This window comes from Oncorhynchus tshawytscha, linkage group LG25 (genome assembly GCF_018296145.1).
Source record: "Oncorhynchus tshawytscha isolate Ot180627B linkage group LG25, Otsh_v2.0, whole genome shotgun sequence".
Taxonomy (NCBI): Eukaryota; Metazoa; Chordata; class Actinopteri; order Salmoniformes; family Salmonidae; genus Oncorhynchus; species Oncorhynchus tshawytscha.
The window spans coordinates 22,076,717-22,097,572 of NC_056453.1; the positions used below are offsets into that span (position 1 = coordinate 22,076,717).

A 20,856-nucleotide genomic window follows, 5' to 3' on the forward strand; every position below is an offset into this window, starting at 1 on the left:
CATTTCAATGGTCTTGTCATCATCGCAATAGTAGCATAGTATAACCTTCATGTCAAAAACATGGGTAGTTGTCTAAAAGTTGCAAGGTTTTCCCAGAAATCTATCACAGACTTACACTCGTACAGTAGAACCTAGTGTGTCAGATTTTCACCTTTTTTTGCAGATAACACATATCAACATCGACAAATTTGGACATCATGGAATTACATGGATACTTATGTAAAATCTTAGGAGAGCATTTCCTTAAGTTTGTTTGGTATACAGTATTTGGCATCAACCAACATGTTACAATATTTTGTTTTACCTCGAGGCATAAATTGGTTCTTTGAATGGAAATGTGTCTTATGTATTTGTTACAAGATTTCTCAAGTAAGCCCATGCCTTCCAGACTGAGTTCTGGATAAGCTCTGTGATCATCATCAAAGCTAATATTATTTTTCATTAGTGCAGTTAGACCACTGGGAATGGCTTTGATCACATAAATATACTCTCTGAAAGGTATTGGAAACTCATTCAGTGTTATATTTCCCTATTAACAAGGTGACCCTCCATGACATCATGTTAGCAGATCACCTGCTTGTCACGGTGCCATCTGTGGTAGTAGCTCCTTCAGTGACGACGATGGTGGTGTGGGTGAGGACAACAATGTCAGAAAGAACTCCCCCATATACAGTACAACCCCCTATCCAGCCAAAAACAACATGGACCAATGAACCAGCACCTCCCTGCAGGTCAGAAGCCAGGTCAGGTAGATTTAAACACTTTTTTCATAACACACTCCTCAAAAGTGTTGAGGCAACAATAAAAAGGATCTCACTCCAAGAGGCCTGTTTGGTCCAGGGCCAGTTTCCTTTACTCCACATAGATAGGCCTATTATTATAGACCTACTGTTTATAGCTGACCACAACAACAAGCTGTTACACAGGCAGCCCCATAGACCTACTGTCTACTTCTGAAGGAGGGCTCAAAACTGGGGTGCCAGTGAAATATGTTTTTGTTGGTAAAGTTTGTTTTTGTTTCACTTTTTCTTTACGATGCAGGTTTATTCAAACAGCAATGGGTACGCAACAATGGGCATGCAGACCAGGTTTATTCAAACAGCAATGGGTACGCAACAATGGGCATGCAGGCCAGGTTTGCAAAAAGTTTAGTCCGAAGTCTTGGTTAAATCTTTGCAACGCTCAATTCAGTCATCATGCCCTGTTTGAATGAACATTTGGAAATGCTTTCTCAAAACAACTTCACAATTACAGTCCATTTTGATGGCAAGGTAGGCCTGCTTACCTGGAAGAATGATATCATGATGATTTGTATCAATCGCGGGGCATTTGTTTTGCTAACGCTGCCATCACACATTGTACAGTACGAAAACACCGCTAGCTAAACAAGGTCTCTAGCTACAATTGAATTAAAAGGGCAACAACACACTCCACATTTTTTTGGTAATGTTTCCCGACCTTAAAAGTGGTCTCCTTAAGCATTGTTGTGGATTTAGAACATCCAGATTTTGTAATTTTTCTATTTAAAAAAAGTGTGATTTTGAGACCGAACTTCAAAAACTAAATTTATGAAAAGATCTAACACATTTTAAGGGCTCTACAACTGTAGTGTCTGTTTAAAAACGCTAACAATAACACCCTTTTTGAGATTGTGCAATCAATGTAATTGTGATACTGTCAAGTTAAAATGTAATTATTTGTGTATGGAGGGTAGATCATTATAGGCTACTATAGCACTCAGATTAAAGATAACATTTAAATTATACACACATCATCTGCTTTCCCGGGCAAGTATTATTTACATTTGGTCCAGTAGCTTTCAGATGGCACTGGCCCTGGATGCCACTGCCAAATGTACCTGAATGTCAAGCCCTGCAAGGGCATGCTAATTTAAAAGATGGCTAGTCATTATTAGCCTGGTTCTGTATGGAATGCAGCTACATTATGAGACAGTTATTGTTGCCAAGTAGCGGTGAAAAAATGGTGCAACCAAATCATGTGCTGGTGCTATCAACTGAAAAGGTTTGTCTAAAGACCTGGAACTACAACAAGCCATTATTACATAACCTTTAACTCCCAACAACAGGTAAACAAGGTCCAAAGAACAAAACTAGTGTAAGAAAAGCCCAACGCATGATGAATGCTCATTTTGAGAATGTGTCATGTATGCATCCAGATTTAGCCCCGATGAGCGGCATGATATGAAGTGTGAGCATGTCTCTGTTGCCCTCTAACAGGAAGTGCTGTGTCATGTCTCCGGTCTATTTCCTGTCCTATGTGTAAAGAGACACCCTGCAGCGAGAGGTAACTTCCTGTCCTTCATGGTTACCCCCTCTACTTCCTCCCTATTCACTCTACTCAGATATCTAACACAGCCACCGTTAAACGGACCACCCCAGATTGTTTTACTGCTGAGCTCACATATGCCCTTCACACACACACACACACACACACACAAGCTGGAACGATGAACCGAAAAATGTACGACACTGGCCATACCAATTACTTTTGCTGATATTTTTAGTAGCCTATACTAGAGAAATGTGAAGTTTGACATTTATCAAGTTTGCTAACATGGATGATTGTTAATGGGACAATTGATTGCTACAACCATCAAATTACTAGAAAAAACTATGATGTACATTAATAAACGTATCATTCTATTTATCGTTATCGCTTCAATTCAGACAATTTATCGCAATATGGATTTTTGTCCATATCGCCCAGCTCTAACGCACGCACACAACAGGACAGAGAGTGATTATGTATTGCTCCATTGGGAAAATGATCTGTTCTCAGTGTAGTCAGCACACTGTAGAGGTCTAGTCTCTGTGCCCTCAACCTAGCAGTCATTGTCTAGGTGCTGCTTTTGTTTATCCAAAGAAAAACGAAGCAGGCCTAGCCTAGATGTTTTTGGTGCAGTCCCAAACAATGTCAATATATCCTAAGATGAAGCACATGCTCAGAGAAACTATATGTACAGTTTATTCCCACATATCAGTGGTAGCCAGGCAGCACACACAGGCTAGGACTGTGCAGACTGCAGCATTAAGGGCCTGCTGTAAAGCCATAGTAGCTTGATTAGGCTGGCAGCAGATTAAAACTAGGAGGTGTCTGTCTGTGAAGGACACAGTCAGGTAATACTTCAAAAGGCTGCTGGGACAGTGCGTGCGGGCAAAGCATCAAATCCGATTGGCTGAGGTGACTGGGGGCATGTGCATTTAAAATGAGAAAAGCACATTCATGCATGCACATTTGGGGAAGGGAAAGGCATACCTAGTCAGCTGCATAACAATGCATTCAATGGAAAAGTGTCTTCCACATTTAACCCAACCACTCAGAAGCCATTTTTTCCAGTTTTTTCATCCAATCAGGGGGAAATGGATGTTACCTAAACTAAGCGAAATGCATGTTACCGACCGCAGCATTCATTATTTAGAGAACTGGTGAATATTTGTTCTAGGAGTGTGTTCTAAACACGGCAAACACTGAGGCGTTGCCTTGGGGACGGTCCGTTGCTATGAGGAAGACAGACCTGGTGGTGATGGATAGGACTAGAGCAAGCTTAGACACATCTGTCATTAACTTTCTACAGATCTGTTTATTGAGTGCAGTTTACTGTGGACTCCAATCTGAAGTTTCACCCTGCACTGCTCTAGACATGCCTGCCTGTCTGTCTGTCCAACCAGCCCTCCACTTTGGTGAAGCTTAAGCCTCAGTCGCTCACTCCTCACTCCTCACTGCTCTCTCTGTGCTTCTCCTTGCAAGACTGATGAGCAGTCATTTCCAGTCTGACCGACAACATTCCTGAGTAAAACCCTGTTTACAGGGAGCAATTTGTATTGCATTTGTAAGGAGAAGCAGATATTCCTCCCTATAACTATCCAGCCTGCATTCACAGACTGGAGGGGTTCAAATGTTACCCCTCTGCCTTGTAACGTCACATGAATGCTGCCCTGCATATGATTCAACCACATGTTACAGGTCTCTGTCTCTCCTTCTGGTAGCTGTTTCATGTCACCACCTGCAGACAGATCCATTAGTTTAACTAGATAACCACAAAGCTCAAACTTCTACAGATGCACAATCGAGAGCATCCTGGCGGGCTGTATCACCGCCTGGTATGGCAACTGCACCGCCCTCAACCGTAAGGCTCTCCAGAGGGTAGTGAGGTCTGCACAACGCATCACCGGGGGCAAACTACCTGCCCTCCAGGACACCTACACCACCCGATGCTACAGGAAGGCCATAAAGATCATCAAGGACATCAACCACCCGAGCCACTGCCTGTTCACCCCGCTGTCATCCAGAAGGCGAGGTCAGTACAGGTGCATCAAAGCCGGGACCGAGAGACTGAAAAACAGCTTCTATCTCAAGGCCATCAGACTGTTAAACAGCCACCACTAACATTGAGTGGCTACTGCCAACACACTGTCAATGACACTGACTCTACTCCAGCCACTTTAATCATGGGAATTGATGGGAAATGATGTAAATATATCACTAGCCACTTTAAACAATGCTACCTTATATAATGTTACTTACCCTACATTATTCATCTCATATGCATACGTAGATACTGTACTCTATATCATCGACTGCATCCTTATGTAATACATGTATCACTAGCCACTTTAACTATGCCACTTGGTTTACATACTCATCTCATATGTATATACTGTACTCGATATCATCTACTGTATCTTGCCTATGCTGCTCTGTACCATCACTCATTCATATATCCTTATGTACATATTCTTTATCCCCTTACACTGTGTATAAGACAGTAGTTTTTTTTTGGAATTGTTAGTTAGATTACTTGTTCGTTATTACTGCATTGTCGGAACTAGAAGCACAAGCATTTCGCTACACTCGCATTAACATCTGCTAACCATGTGTATGTGACAAATAAAATTTGATTTGATTTGAAAAAAAAGTTGCCCTTAGGCACAGACCTAGGATCAGCTTACCCTCCCCGAATCCTAATGCTAATCATTAGGGGGGAAAACTTCAAACTGACCATAGATCAGTGTCTAGGAGTAACTTCACCTTTCACCATCATTATCTTTCCACCCACATTTCTGCTATTTTTTTTATTTGATTTAACCTTAATTTAACTAGGCAAGTCAGTTGAGAACAAATTCTTATTTACAATGACGGCCTACCCCGGCCAAACCTACAATTGGCACAATGACATCATTGTAAGAATTTGTTCTCAACTGACTTGCCTAGTTAAATTATGGTTAAATAAAACATTTTTTAAAATAAATCCTAACCCGGACGACGCTGGGCTAATTGTGCGCCACCCTACGGGACTCCCAATCACGGCCAGTTGTGACACAGCAAGGAATCAAATCAAATCAAATTGTATTTGTCACATGCACCTTACAGTGAACTGCTTACTTACAAGCCCTTAACCAACAATGCAGTTTTAAGAAAAATACATGTTAAGTTAAAAAAATAAAAGTACAAAATAATTAAAGAGCAGCAGTTAAATAACAATAGCGAGGCTATATACAGGGGGCACCGGTACAGAGTCAATGTGGAGGCTATATACAGGGGGTACCGGTACAGAGTCAATGTGGAGGCTATATACAGGGGGTACCGGTACAGAGTCAATGTGGAGGCTATATACAGGGGGTACTGGTACAGAGTCAATGTGGAGGCTATATACAGGGGGCACCGGTACAGAGTCATGGGGGTACCGGTACAGAGTCAATGTGGAGGCTATATACAGGGGGTACCGGTACAGAGTCAATGTGGAGGCTATATACAGGGGGCACCGGTACAGAGTCAATGTGGAGGTTATATACAGTCAATGTGGGGCACCGGTACAGAGTCAATGTGGAGGCTATATACAGGGGGTACCGGTACAGAGTCAATGTGGAGGCTATATACAGAGTCAATGTGGAGGGGGTACCGGTACAGAGTCAATGTGGAGGCTATATACAGGGGGTACCGGTACAGAGTCAATGTGGAGGCTATATACAGGGGGTACCGGTACAGAGTTAATGTGGAGGCTATATACAGAGTCAATGGGGTACAGGGGGCACCGGTACAGAGTCAATGTGGAGGTTATATACAGGGGGCACCGGTACAGAGTCAATGTGGAGGCTATATACAGAGTCAATGGGGTACCGGTACAGAGTCAATGTGGAGGCTATATACAGGGGGCACCGGTACAGAGTCAGGGGGCACCGGTACAGAGTCAATGTGGAGGCTATATACAGGGGGTACCGGTACAGAGTCAATGTGGAGGTTATATAGTCATGTGGGGCACCTGGTACAGAGTCAATGTGGAGGCTATATACAGGGGGTACCGGTACAGAGTCAATGTGGAGGTTATATACAGTCAATGGGGCACCGGTACAGAGTCAATGTGGAGGCTATATACAGGGGGGGCAGTCAATGTGGAGGTAGGGGGCAGAGTCAATGTGGAGGTTATATACAGGGGGCACCGGTACAGAGTCAATGTGGAGGCTATATACAGGGGGTACCGGTACAGAGTCAACGTGCAGGGGCACCAGTTAGTCAAGGTAATATGTACATACATGTAGGTAGAGTTAAAGTGACTTTGTTGTCCTTAAGCCATTTTGCCAACTTTGGAAGTATGCTTGGTGTTACGGATACAGGTATCCTGTGTGTGTGTGTGTGTGTGTGTGTATCCAGTGTTCTTTTCTCTCCTTCTCCCCTCACAGGTGAAAATCATCACTCCCCAATCAGTCACCAATCAATCATCAATCAGAAGACACACCTCCTCCTGTTTCCTACCCAATCACAGTTGCTTTCCCTTGGTTTAAAAACCCTGTCAGTTGTTTGCTCTGCAGCTCAATCTCTCTGTAAATGCCATACGTCTGTAGAGCTCTGGTTTACTCGCTCCGACTATGTCTCTATCGCTCTTTATGTATTGAGCTCTCTTTTGTTTGAGCACCTCCATATCACTTTGTCCTCACCTGTTAGTATTGTTTTTGGTTATGGTGTTTGAGTGTTTGTTTGATGGTGGGGAAACAAGAAGTCGCCCATGGGCATACGCTACCCGTAGGTAAACTTTGTTAAATACACTAGTTAGACCTGTGCGGACCACCCACTGTATTTTTGGTTAGTTAGCTGTTGTTGAAATAGGCTAGTCTAGCTTAGGGGTGTTTTTGGATGCTTATTGTTTCTTTCCTTGGGTCCAGCTCAGCCCCTTTTCTTGCTCCCCCCATTACTGTGTGTTTTCCAATAAACCATGTGTTTGACGGTAATTTAGTTGTCTGTGGTTATTTTGTTCTCACTCTTACATTTCACTATAATTTGCATGAGTTATGTTCCGGATCTCGTTACTATCTCCCCTAGACTGTCGGGCTAAAAGGGATTCGTAACACTTGGGGTCATTGTCCATTTGGAAGACCCATTTGCAACCAAAAGCTTTAACTTCCTGACTGATGTCTTGAGATGTTGCTTTAATATATCCACATAATTTTCCTTCCTGATGCCATCTGTAAAAGTGCACCAGTCCCTCCTGCAGCAAAGCACCCCCATAACATGATGCTGCCACACCCGTGCTTCACAGTTGGGATGGTGTTCTTCAGCTTGCAAGCCTCCCCCTTTATCCTCAAAACATAACGATGTTCATTATGGCCAAACAGTTCTATTTTTGTTTCATCAGACCAGAGGACATTTCTCCAAAAAGTACAATCTTTGTCCCCATGTGCAGTTGCAAACAGTAGTCTGGCTTTTTAATGGCGGTTTCGGAGCAGTGGCTTCTTCCTTGCTGAGCGGTCTTTCAGGTTATGTGGATATAGATACTTTTGTACCCGTTTCCTCCAGCATCTTTACAAGGTCCTTTGCTGTTCTGGGATTGATTTGCACTTGACACCAAAGTACGTTCATCTCTAGAAGACAGAACGCGTCTCCTTCCTGAGCGTTATGACGGCTGCGTGGTCCCAAGGTGTTTATACTTGCATACTATTCCTTGTACAGATGAATGTGGTACTTTCAGGCATTTGAAAATTGCTCCCAGGGATGAACCAGACTTGTGGAGGTCTACAATTGTTTTCTGAGGTCTTGGCTGATTTCTTTTGATTGTCCCATGATGTCAAGAAAAGTGGCACTGAGTTTGAAGGTAGGCCTTGAAATACATCCACAGGTACACCCACTTGACTCAAATGGTGTCAATTAGCCTAACAGAAGCTTCTAAAGCCATGATGACATTTTCTGTAATTTTCCAAGCTATTTTAAAGGCACAGTCAACTTCTGACCCGCTGGAATTGTGATACAGTGAAATAATCTGTAAACAATTGTCGGAAAAATTACTTGTCATGCTAGATGTCCTAACCGACTTGCCAAAACTATAGTTTGTTCACCAGAAATTTGTGGAGTGGTTGAAAAATGAGTTTTATTGACTCCAACTTCAACTGTATGTAGGTAGGGTCACAGTGGGGACGATGTCATCGATGCACTTACTAAGCCAGTGACTGTGGTGTACTCCTCAATGCCAACTGATGAATCCCGGAACATATTCCAATCTGTGCTAGCAAAACAGTCCTGTAGCTTAGCATCTGCTTCATCTGACCACTTTTTTTATTGACCGAGTCACTGGTGCTTCCTGCTAAAGTTTTTGCTTTTAAGCCGGAATTAGGAGGATAGAATTATGGTCAGATTTGCCAAATGGAGAGCTTTGTCGAACCAGGGTCTGTAGTGACGCCTCTAGCACTGAGATGCAGTGCCTTAGACCGCTGCTCCACTAGGGAGCAATGCCGTGTTCACATGCTAGTTGGAACTAGGAAACTGACATTTCTCTTCTTGCTAACTGGTTGTACTTTTACACGTGCCACTTAATTGGTTGTAGTTTTACACTTGCAACGTTCAATTAGGAGATTTCAGAGTTTCGTAGTTCCGATTAGCGCTAACACGGCATGAATCCCTGTCCAATGACGTCCCTCGCTCAATAAATAAATATTCAAACAATTTGCAAGAGCCTTGCAATAAGCAGTGGAATGTGCAGCAGCATAATGGAGAATGGTGCAGGATTGTTAGAGTTCTGTTCCAAAGTCATTGCCCTGTGTTGTGACTAGAGATCGACCGATTATGATTTTTCAATGCCGATTATTGGAGGACCCAAAAAAACCGATGCCGATTTTTATATATATTGTAATGACAATTACAACAATACTGAATGAACAATGAACACTTATTTGAACTTAATATAATGCATAAATAAAATCAATTTAGTCTCAAATAAATAATGAAACTTGTTCAATTTGGTTTAAATAATGCAAAATAAAGTGTTGGAGAAGAAAGTAAAAGTGCAATATGTGCCGTGTAAAAAGCTAACGTTTAAGTTCCTTGCTCAGAACATACGAAAGCTGGTGGTTCATTTTAACATGAGTCTTCAATATTCCCAGGCAAGAAGTTTTAGGTTGTAGTTATTATAGGACTATTTATCTTTATACCATTGTTATTTCATATACCTTTTGACTATTGGATGTTCTAATAGGTACTTCAGTATTGCCAGCCTAATCTCGGGAGTTGATAGGCTTGAAGTCATAAACAGCGCTGTGAAGCAAGCATTGCGAAGAGCTGCTGGCAAACAGAGTGCTGTCTGAATGAATGCTTACGAGCCTACTGCTGCCTACCACTGCTCTGTCAGACCAGACTTATTTATAATATAATAACACACAAAAAAACGAGCCTTGGGTCATTAATATGGTAAAATCCGGAAACTATCAAAACTATCATTTCGAAAACAAAATGTTTATTCTTTCAGTGAAATACGGAACCTTTCTGTATTTTATCTAACGGGTGGCATCCATCAGTCTAAATATTCCTGTACATTGCACGACCTTCAATGTTATGTACAATTCTGGCAAATTAGTTCACAATGAGCCAGGCGGCCCAAACTGTTGCATATATCCTGACTCTGCGTGCAATGAATGCAAGAGATGTGACAATTTCCCTAGTTTAATTTTGCCTGCTAACTTGTATTTCTTAACTAAATATGCAGGCTTAAAAAATATATATACTTCTGTGTATTGATTTTAAGAAAGGCATTGACGTTTATGGTTAGGTACATTCGTGCAACGATTGTGCTTTTTTTCGCAAATGCGCTTCTGTTAAATCATCCCCCGTTTGGCGAAGTTGGCTGTCTTTGTTAGGAAGAAATTGTCTTCACACAGTTCGCAACGAGCCAGGCAGCCCAAACTGCTGCATATACCCTGACTCTGTTGCAAAGAATGCAAGAGAAGTGACACAATTTCCCTAGTTAAAAGAAATTCATGTTAGCAGTAAATATTAACAAAATATTCAGGTTTAAAAATATACACTTGTGTATTGATTTTAAGAAAGGCATTGATGTTTATGGTTAGGTACACATTGGTGCAACGACAGTGCTTTTTTTCTCTCGAATGCGCTTGATAAATCACCCGTTTGGCGAAGTAGGCTGTTATTCAATGATAAATCAACAGGCACTGCATGGATTATATGCAACGCAGGACAAGCTAGATAACTACACACGGTTGATATTACTAGTTTAACTAGTGATTATGTTAAGATTGATTGTCTTTTATATGATACGTTTAATGCTAGCTAGCAACTTACCTTGGCCCTTGCTGCACTCGCATAACAGGTAATCAGCCTGCCACGCCAAGATCGGTGTCCAAAAATGCTGATTGTTATGAAAACTTGAAATCGTCCCTAATTAATCGGCCATTCCGATTAATCGGTCGACCTCTAGTTGTGACAGAGTCATTGACTGAAGCAGGATGGTCTGTTTGAGTGGGCGATGCATCTTCTCAACAGAGTAGCTTCTGCTCCTTGTCTCCTCTCCTTCATCAGCACTGCTTTCACCTGTCCAGTCCTTTCTGGTCAGTGCAATTACAGGAAAGGAGATAAGCAATATAATTAACCTTAGACTATTGGGATGCTTCCTCTGACTATCAGGAACCCTTAGGGCTAGGTGACTAGGACGTCCTGTAGTTCATATAATATTATGGTAGTTAATGTAATTACATGGTTGGTAATGGAATAATTGAGTCTCTGTGTACCACCGTAAAACGACAGACAACCTGATAAGACATGATGATGTACAGACTGGCAACGGTGTCTGAATGATAGAAACGAGAGAGACATGAGAGAGAACGGTATAGAGATAAAGAGAGGGGGAGAGAGAGGAGAGTACTGTATCTGTTAAATGTTTAAAGTAGGAGTGCTCAGTTCTACTATACAGCACATTTGCAGTGTTCTTTGTTCACACACTGCAGCTCTCACTGTGCTCTGACAATGATACTGCTTATGATCATATGCAAACGACAAAAATCGTATATTAAACATTCATGAAAATACAAGTGTCGTACATGATTTAAAAGCTTAAATCAAATCAAATGTTATTTGTCACATACACATGGTTAGCAGATGTTAATGCGAGTGTAGCGAAATGCTTGTGCTTCTAGTTCCGACAATGCAGTAATAACCAACAAGTAATCTAACTAACAATTCCAAAACTACTGTCTTATACACACAAGTGTAAGGGGATAAAGAATATGTACATAAAGATATATGAATGAGAGATGGTACAGAGCGGCATAGGTAAGATACAGTAGATGGTATAGAGTACAGTATATACATATGAGATGAGTATGTAAACAAAGTGGCATAGTTAAAGTGGCTAGTGATACATGTATTACATAAAGATGCAGTAGATGATATAGAGTACAGTATATGCGTATACATATGAGATGAATAATGTAGGGTATGTAAACATTATATTAGGTAGCATTGTTTAAAGTGGCTAGTGATATATTTTACATCATTTCCCATCAAATCCCATTATTAAAGTGGCTGGAGTTGAGTCAGTGTGTTGGCAGCAGCCACTCAATGTTAGTGGTGGCTGTTTAACAGTCTGATGGCCTTGAGATAGAAGCTGTTTTTCAGTCTCTCGGTCCCAGCTTTGATGCACCTGTACTGACCTCTGACCTCGCCTTCTGGATGATAGCGGGGTGAACAGGCAGTGGCTCGGGTGGTTGTTGTCCTTGATGAACTTTATGGCCTTCCTGTAACAACGGATGGTGTAGGTGTCCTGGAGGGCAGGTAGTTTGCCCCCGGTGATGCGTTGTGCAGACCTCACTACCCTCTGGAGAGCCTTACGGTTGTGGGCGGAGCAGTTGCCGTACCAGGCGGTGATACAGCCCGACAGGATGCTCTCGATTGTGCATCTGTAGAAGTTTGTGAGTGCTTTTGGTGACAAGCCGAATTTCTTCAGCCTCCTGAGGTTGAAGAGGCGCTGCTGCGCCTTCTTCACGATGCTGTCTGTGTGGGTGGACCAATTCAGTTTGTCTGTGATGTGTATGCCGAGGAACTTAAAACTTGCTACCCTCTCCACTACTGTTCCATCGATGTGGATAGGGGGGTGTTCCCTCTGCTGTTTCCTGAAGTCCACAATCATCTCCTTAGTTTTGTTGACGTTGAGTGTGAGGTTATTTTCCTGACACCACACTCCGAGGGCCCTCACCTCCTCCCTGTAGGCCGTCTCATCGTTGTTGGTAATCAAGCCTACCACTGTTGTGTCGTCTGCAAACTTGATGATTGAGTTGGAGGCGTGCGTGGCCACGCAGTCGTGGGTGAACAGGGAGTACAGGAGAGGGCTCAGAACGCACCCTTGTGGGGCCCCAGTGTTGAGGATCAGCGGGGTGGAGATGTTGTTGCCTACCCTCACCACCTGGGGGCGGCTCGTCAGGAAGTCCAGTACCCAGTTGCACAGGGCGGGGTCGAGACCCAGGGTCTCGAGCTTGATGACGAGCTTGGAGGGTACTATGGTGTTAAATGCCGAGCTGTAGTCAATGAACAGCATTCTCACATAGGCATTCCTCTTGTCCAGATGGGTTAGGGCAGTGTGCAGTGTGGTTGAGATTGCATCGTCTGTGGACCTATTTGGGCGGTAAGCAAATTGGAGTGGGTCTAGGGTGTCAGGTAGGGTGGAGGTGATATGGTCCTAGACTAGTCTCTCAAAGCACTTCATGATGACGGAAGTGAGTGCTACGGGGCGGTAGTCGTTTAGCTCAGTTACCTTAGCTTTCTTGGGAACAGGAACAATGGTGGCCCTCTTGAAGCATGTGGAAACAGCAGACTGGGATAGGGATTGATTGAATATGTCCGTAAACACACCAGCCAGCTGGTCTGCGCATGCTCTGAGGGCGCGGCTGGGGATGCCGTCTGGGCCTGCAGCCTTGCGAGGGTTAACACGTTTAAATGTTTTACTCACCTCGGCTGCAGTGAAGGAGAGGCCGCATGTTTTGGTTGCAGGCCGTGTCAGTGGCACTGTATTGTCCTCAAAGCGGGCAAAAAAGTTATTTAGTCTGCCTGGGAGCAAGACATCCTGGTCCGTGATGTGGCTGGTTTTCATTTTGTAATCCGTGATTGACTGTAGACCCTGCCACATACCTCTTGTGTCTGAGCCGTTGAATTGAGATTCTACTTTGTATCTATACTGACGCTTAGCTTGTTTGATTGCCTTGCGGAGGGAATAGCTACACTGTATTCGGTCATATTTCCGGTCGCCTTGCCCTGATTAAAAGCAGTGGTTCGCGCTTTCAGTTTCACGCGAATGCTGCCATCAATCCACGGTTTCTGGTTCGGGAATGTTTTAATCGTTGCTATGGGAACGACATCTTCAACACACGTTCTAATGAACTCGTACACCGAATCAGCGTATTCGTCAATGTTGTTGTCTGACGCAATACGAAACATATCCCAGTCCACGTGATGGAAGCAGTCTTGGAGTGTGGAATCAGATTGGTCGGACCAGCGTTGAACAGACCTCAGCGTGGGAGCTTCTTGTTTTAGTTTCTGTCTGTAGGCAGGGATCAACAAAATGGAGTCGTGGTCAGCTTTTCCGAAAGGAGGGCGGGGCAGGGCCTTATATGCGTCGCGGAAGTTAGAATAGCAGTGATCCAAGGTTTTGCCAGCCCTGGTTGCGCAATCGATATGCTGATACAATTTAGGGAGTCTTGTTTTCAGATTAGCCTTGTTAAAATCCCCAGCTACAATGAATGCAGCCTCAGGATGTATGGATTCCAGTTTGCAAAGAGTCAAATAAAGTTCGTTCAGAGCCATCGATGTGTCTGCTTGGGGGGGAATATATACGGCTGTGATTATAATCGAAGAGAATTCCCTTGGTAGATACGGTCCACATTTGATTGTGAGGAATTCTAAATCAGGTGAACAGAAGGACTTGAGTTCCTGTATGCTTTTGTGACCACACCACGTCTCGTTAGCCATAAGGCATACGCCCCCGTCCCTCTTCTTACCAGAAAGATGTTTGTTTCTGTCGGCGCGATGCGTGGAGAAACCAGCTGGCTGCACCGACTCCGATAGCGTCTCTCCAGTGAGCCATGTTTCCGTGAAGCAAAGAACGTTACAGTCTCTGATGTCCCTCTGGAATGCTACCCTTGCTCGGATTTCATCAACCTTGTTGTCAAGAGACTGGACATTGGCGAGAAGTATACTGGGGAGTGGTGCACGATGAGCCCGTCTCCGGAGTCTGACCAGAAGACCGCTACGTTTCCCTCTTTTACAAAGTCATTTTTTTGGGTCGCCGGCTGGGATCCATTCCATTGTCCTGGGTGAAAGGCAGAACACAGGATCCGCTTTGCAAAAGTCATATTCTTGGACGTACTGATGGTGAGTTGACGCTGCTCTTATATTCAGTAGTTCTTCTCGACTGTATGTAATGAAACCTAAGATGACCTGGGGTACTAATGTAAGAGATAACACGTAAAAAAACAAAAAACTGCATAGTTTCCTAGGAACGCGAAGCGAGGCGGCCATCTCTGTCGGCGCCGGAAGTAGCTTAACACAAAAGCATTACGTACATCTTCTAACCAAGCAGAGGTGTCACGAAAGTCAGAAATGGCGATAAATAAATCACTTACCTTTGAAGATCTTCATCTGGTTGCAATCACAAGGGTCTCAGCTACATAACAAATGGCCCTTTTGTTCGATAAAGTCCTTCTTTATATCCCAAAAAAGTCTGTTTCATTGACTCAGGAATCCACCGGTTTCCCTCGTTCAAAATGCATACAAATTAATCCCGTAAGTTACCAATTAACTTCTTCCAAACATATCAACGTTCCTAATCAATCCTCAGGTACCCTAATATGTAAATAAATGATACAATTTAAGACAGAGAATACCGGAGACCATTACTGGAGATAAATAATGAAGTACGCACCCTCACCAGAATGCGCAACAAACACTGCAGCCAAAATGGGAACCACTTACTAAACTACTTCTAGCTAATTTTTCAAAAAACAAGCCTGAAACTCTTTCTAAAGACATGACATCTAGTGGAAGTCCTAGGAACTGCAATCTGGGAGGTATTCCTTTTATATTACGTTGACAACCATAGTAACCAAGGGTGAGCTGAACAAAACAAAAATTCTGGATGGATTGTCCTCGAGGTTTCGCCTGCCATATCAGTTCTGTTATACTCACAGACATTATTTTAATAGTTTTGGAAACTTTAGAGTGTTTTCTATCCAATACTACCCATTTATATGCATAGCCTAGCTTCTGGGCCTCAGTAACAGGCAGATTACTTTGGGCACCTCATTCATCCAAACTTCCAAATACTGCCCCTAGCCCGAAGAAGTTAAACTGTAATTTTTTCTCTTAGTTCTCCATTAAAACAATACAAAAACTTCATAAAATTCCACATCAATTCCCAATGCAGCTGTGCTGCTGCCAGCAATGGTTTGGGACTTAAGGTGCGTCCCTTTCAGCATTGCACCTAAACAACTTCCTTCTCCTTTAACTTCTCAAAGTATTGACTTTGCTACTGCTGCTGTTCTTTCTCTGCCATTCTTCCAACTGTTAACGACAATGACGTAGTGGTGGAGAGTCGACTCCAAAATAATTGATTCCTTGACTCCTTACACATCGACTCCCGGTGTCGACTCCCATTTCTGAGTGTCAATAAATCTTAGGACTCCTAAGATTTTGTATTTTTGGAAGAGAGGAGATTGATTAGTTGCCATAATTCAGATAACAGAAACACTTGCATCTTCCATTGCGAGCTAACTAGGGGCACAGTATAGGCAGGTCAGCCACCAGGCAGACAGTCAGCACCTAGGCCTATCTATTGGTAATCAAAAGCTGTATCACTCAATGGAATGCTGCATCTCACAATTTCTTGGCTTGCAATGTCTCGCAACTTCAGTAAAGCTGGGCCTATCATCAGTGGAAAAACCTAGGATATTTTACACGCAACAAACTAACAACCGAACACACACTCGCATTAATTAGCAAAGATAAAGAGAACGGCAAGCCAGTACAAGGTAGAGAGAGGAGGGGGCAGACTGTGCATTCGGAAAGTATTCAGACATTTTGTTACGTTACAGCCTTATTTTAAAATGTATTCAATAGTTTTTTTCCCTCATCAATCTACACACAATACCCCATAATGACAAAGCAAATACTGTTTTTTGGAAATTGGAGCAACTGTATTAGATTTAAAAAACGATCACATTTACATATACACGTGTTCATACCCTTTATTCGGTACTTTGTTGATGCACATTTGGCAGCAATTACAGTCGAGTATGACGCTACAAGCTTGGCACACCTGTATTTGGGGAGTTTCTCCCATTCTTCTCTGCAGATCCTCTCAAGCTCTGTCAGGTTGGATGGGGAGAATCGCTGCACAGCTATTTTCAGATCTCTCCTGCGATTTTCGATCGGGTTCTAGTCTGGGCTCTGGCTGGGCCACTCAAGGACATTCAGAGACTTGTCCCAAAGCTACTCCTGCGTTGTCTTGGCTGTGTGCTTAGGGTTGTTGTCCTGTTGGAAGGCAAACCTTCACCACAGTCTGGGGTCCTGAGCGCTCTGGAGCAGGTTTTCATCAAGGATCTCTCTGTACTTCACTCCGTTCATCTTTCCCTCGATCCTGACTAGCCTCCCAGTCCCTGCCGCTGAAAAACCTGCCGTAGGGATGGTGCCAGGTTTCCTCCAGACGTGAAGCTTGGCATTCAGGCCAAAGAGTTCCATCTTGGTTTCATCAGACCAGAGAATATTGTTTCTCATGGTCTGAGAGTCTTTTAGGTGCATTCTGGCAAACTCCAAGCGGGCTGTTATGTGCCTTTTACTGAGGAGTGGCTTCCGTCTATCCACTCTACCATAAAGGCCTGATTGGTGGAGTGCTGCAGATGGTTGTCCTTCTGGAAGGTTCTGCCATCTCCACAGAGGAACTCTGGAGCTCTGTCAGAGTGACCATCGGGTTCTTGGTCACCTTCCTGATCAAAGCCCTTCTCCCCCGATTGCTCGGTTAGGCCGGGTGGCCAGCTCTAGAAAGTATTGGTGTTTCCAAACTTTTTCCCCTTAAGATTTATGGAGGCCACTGTATTCTAGGGGACCTTTTCTAGTACCCTTCCCCAGATCCTCGACACAATCCTGTCTCGGAGCTCTATGGACAATTCTTTCGACCGCATGGCTTGGTTTTTGCTCTGACATGCACTGTCAACTGTGGGACCTTATATAGGCAGGTGTGTGCCTTTCCAAATCATGTCCAATCAATTGAATTTTCCACAGGTGGACTTCAAGGTTCAAGGTTTCTGCCCTAGCACTACACAGCTGATTCAAATAATCGACTAATCATCAAGCTTTGGTCATATGAACCAGCTGTGTAGTGTTACGTCAACTAAACGTGCACCACTTGGGGTCCCGAGGACCGAGTTTGGGAAATGTTGGTTTAAACGTTCACACCCCTAACATGCTGACCCGTCTGGACAGTCGCAAATTCAAATTAGAAATCCATGTTATTCAATTATTGCACCCACACTGCTCGCGCGGGCCAACGAGCGTCTGCGACACCAAGGGCTAACATAGAACTCATTCCTATTTCTGACGCAGATCGCGCTGAAAGTCCTGCCTCTCCCATCTCCTCATTGGTTTATAGAAGCAGGTACCATCTCCTCATTGGTTATACCCACGTGGGTGACTGAAAGACAAACTGTTTTGCCGGTAGTCGTGGTAATACAATGAAAGTTTAGATGCGATCACCATATAAGTTAAACAATGAAAAAGCCTGGAAGGAGGAGAGATGACTAGAAACGATTCGGTTGGCCGTTTAATGTGTGGATGAATTGTCGGAGTAGAAGTCCTTGTGCATTTCAGGTAAAATACCTCAATGTTTATATCCTAGGACATATTAGCTAGCAACAGGACAAATTAACGTTAGCTAGCAAGTGCAAGCTAACTAGCTAAATTGCCACACATGTTTAATGATTTTCGACCTGTCTCCAAATTAATGTCATTGGTTCAGAGTTTGTTTTGATATTTTAACCTGCGTGTCATGATCGTGTTTGGTGTGGGGGGGCAAAATAAATGTATGCACAACAGCGCACGATGGCACACGCGCGCAGCCGGTTTGGGTTCCGTGTGATTAGAACCTGATTCAACGTGAGAAACGGCCTACAGATTCATTGCTAGTTTGACAGACTTACCAGGGTATTTAGGCTGTCAGTCAGGCCTGTAGAACTGATATTCAGCAACACAGTCTGGGATTTTCCATGATCCTTCACAGATACTGTCAGCTGACCCAATGAACACAGTTACAGGTTGGGAAAAGTAGTGTGTGTGTGTGTGTGTGAAACCAAAGAGAACACCACTGCTAATGAACACATCTGCGCCTCGCACTCCCCCACGTGTCTTCAGTCGCTGTGTCGCCTGAGCCAGCCAGCGTGTGTGTGTGTGTGTGTGTGTGTGTGTGTGTGTGTGTGTGTGTGTGTGTGTGTGTGTGTGTGCCTGTGTGTAGGTGTGGTTAGCCAGGCCCAGTGTTCTCGGAAGCGGTGCTCTTGGAAACACGCAGGGCAGCATGCTGGAACATGCTGAGCTCAGGCCAAGGCTCTTCTGATGTGGCTGACTGCCTGGCACTGTGAAAGGCACAAAGAAATACTATACACACTGTGTGGCCTGAATCACAAGATGGCGCCGTGTGTGTAGGTAATAATGTTTCTCGCATTATTACCTACAGTCCTAAATAACTTTTGGATATCAGATCGCCGGTCACTCTCCAGCATTGTGGTCACCCACCAGAAATGTGACTTTCCTGAATTGGATCCTATGTTCTTACCCCCAACCAGCAAGGTTCTCTGTACATCGCACGGACAGGAAGAAAGAACTCTCCGGGAAAAAGAAAGGTGGAGGTGTAGGTTTTATGATTAACTACTCATGGTGTGATTGTGGTAACGTACAGGAACTCAAGTCCTTTTGTTCTCCAATGTGAGTAAGACATTTAAGCATGTTAACCCTCGCAAGACTGCAGGCCCAGCCAGACTATCTCTAGCCGCATCCTCAGGACATGTGCAGACCAGCTGGCTGGAGTGTTCAGACATTTTCAATCTCCCCATATCCCAGTTCATTGTCCCCACCTGCTTCAAGATGTCCACTACTGTTCCTGTACCCAAGAAACCGAAGGTAACTGAAATAAATGACTATGGCCCTGTAGCACTCACTTCTGTCATCATGAAGTGCTTTGAGGCTAGTTAAGGATCATATCACCTACACCTTACCGACACCTTAGACCCACTACAATTTGCCTACCACAACAGATTCACGGATGACGCAATCGCCATCGTGCTGCAAACTGCCCTCTCATCTGGACAAGAGGAATACCTACTGTATGTAAGAATGCTGTTCATCGACTACAGCTCAGCCTTCAACACCATAGCACTATCCAAGCTCATCACTAAGCTCAAGGTGGTGAAGGTAGGCAACAACACCTCCACTACACTGGTCCTCAACAAGGGGCCCCCACAAGGGTGTGTGCTCAGCCCTCTCCTGTACTCCCTGTTCACCCATGACTGCGTGGCCACGCATATCTCCATCATCATGTTTCCAGACAACACAACAGTGGTAGGCCTGATTACCAATAACTACGAGACAGCCTAGAGGGAGGTGAGTTCCCTGGCGGAGTGGTGCCAGGAAAATAACCTCTCCCTCAATGTCAACAAAATGAAGGAGCTGATTGCTGTCTCCTAAAGTCGACAGAGGGAGCACGCACCCATCCACATTGACAGGGCAGCTGTGGAGAGGGTGAAAAGCTTCCAAGTTCCTTGGCGTGCACATCACTGACAACCTGAAATGGTCCATCCACACAGACAGTGTGTTGAAGAAGGAGCAACAGTGCCTCTTTAACCTCAGGAGGTTGAAGAAATTTGTCTTGGCCCCTAAGAACATAAACTTCAACAGATGCACCATTGAGAGCATCCTGTCGGGCTGAATCACTGCCTGGTACAGCATGTGCACCGTCCGCAACCGCAGGGGACTCCAGAGGGTGGTACAGTCAGCCCAACGCATCACCTGGGGCACACTGCCTGCCCTCTAGGACATCTACAGCACTCAGTGTCACAGGAAGGCCAAAAAGAGCAAAGACCTCAGCCATTGGCTGTTCTCCATCTAGAAGGTGGAGACATTAGAGGTGCATCAAAACTTGGACCGAGAAAACGGCTTCTATCTCCAGGCCATCAGACTGTTAAATACCTTGCCCTGAGCTTTAGTCAATGCTGGTAGCCGGTACTCTACCATACACCTTAGACTGCTGCCCTATGTACATTGTCATTGAACACTGGTCACTTTAATAATGTTCGCATACCGTTTTACCCACTTCATATGTACAGTGGGCAAAAAGTATTTAGTCAGCCACCAATTGTGCAAGTTCTCCCACTTAAAAAGATGAGGCCTGTAATTTATCATAGGTACACTTCCCAGCCTGGTGCAGGTCTACAATTTTGTTTCTGGTGTCCATTGACAGCTCTTTGGTCTTGGCCATAGTGGAGTTTGGAGTGTGACTGTTTGAGGTTGTGGACAGGTGTCTTTTATACTGAT

General features: G+C 44.0%; 1 protein-coding gene across 1 annotated transcript in view; it reads right to left on the minus strand.

Moving 5' to 3' along the window:
- ubald1a (UBA-like domain containing 1a) overlaps nucleotides 1-20,856 on the minus strand; it is a 34,886-nt gene that overhangs the window by 927 nt on the left and 13,103 nt on the right. The gene's annotated exons all lie outside the window — the stretch shown is intronic.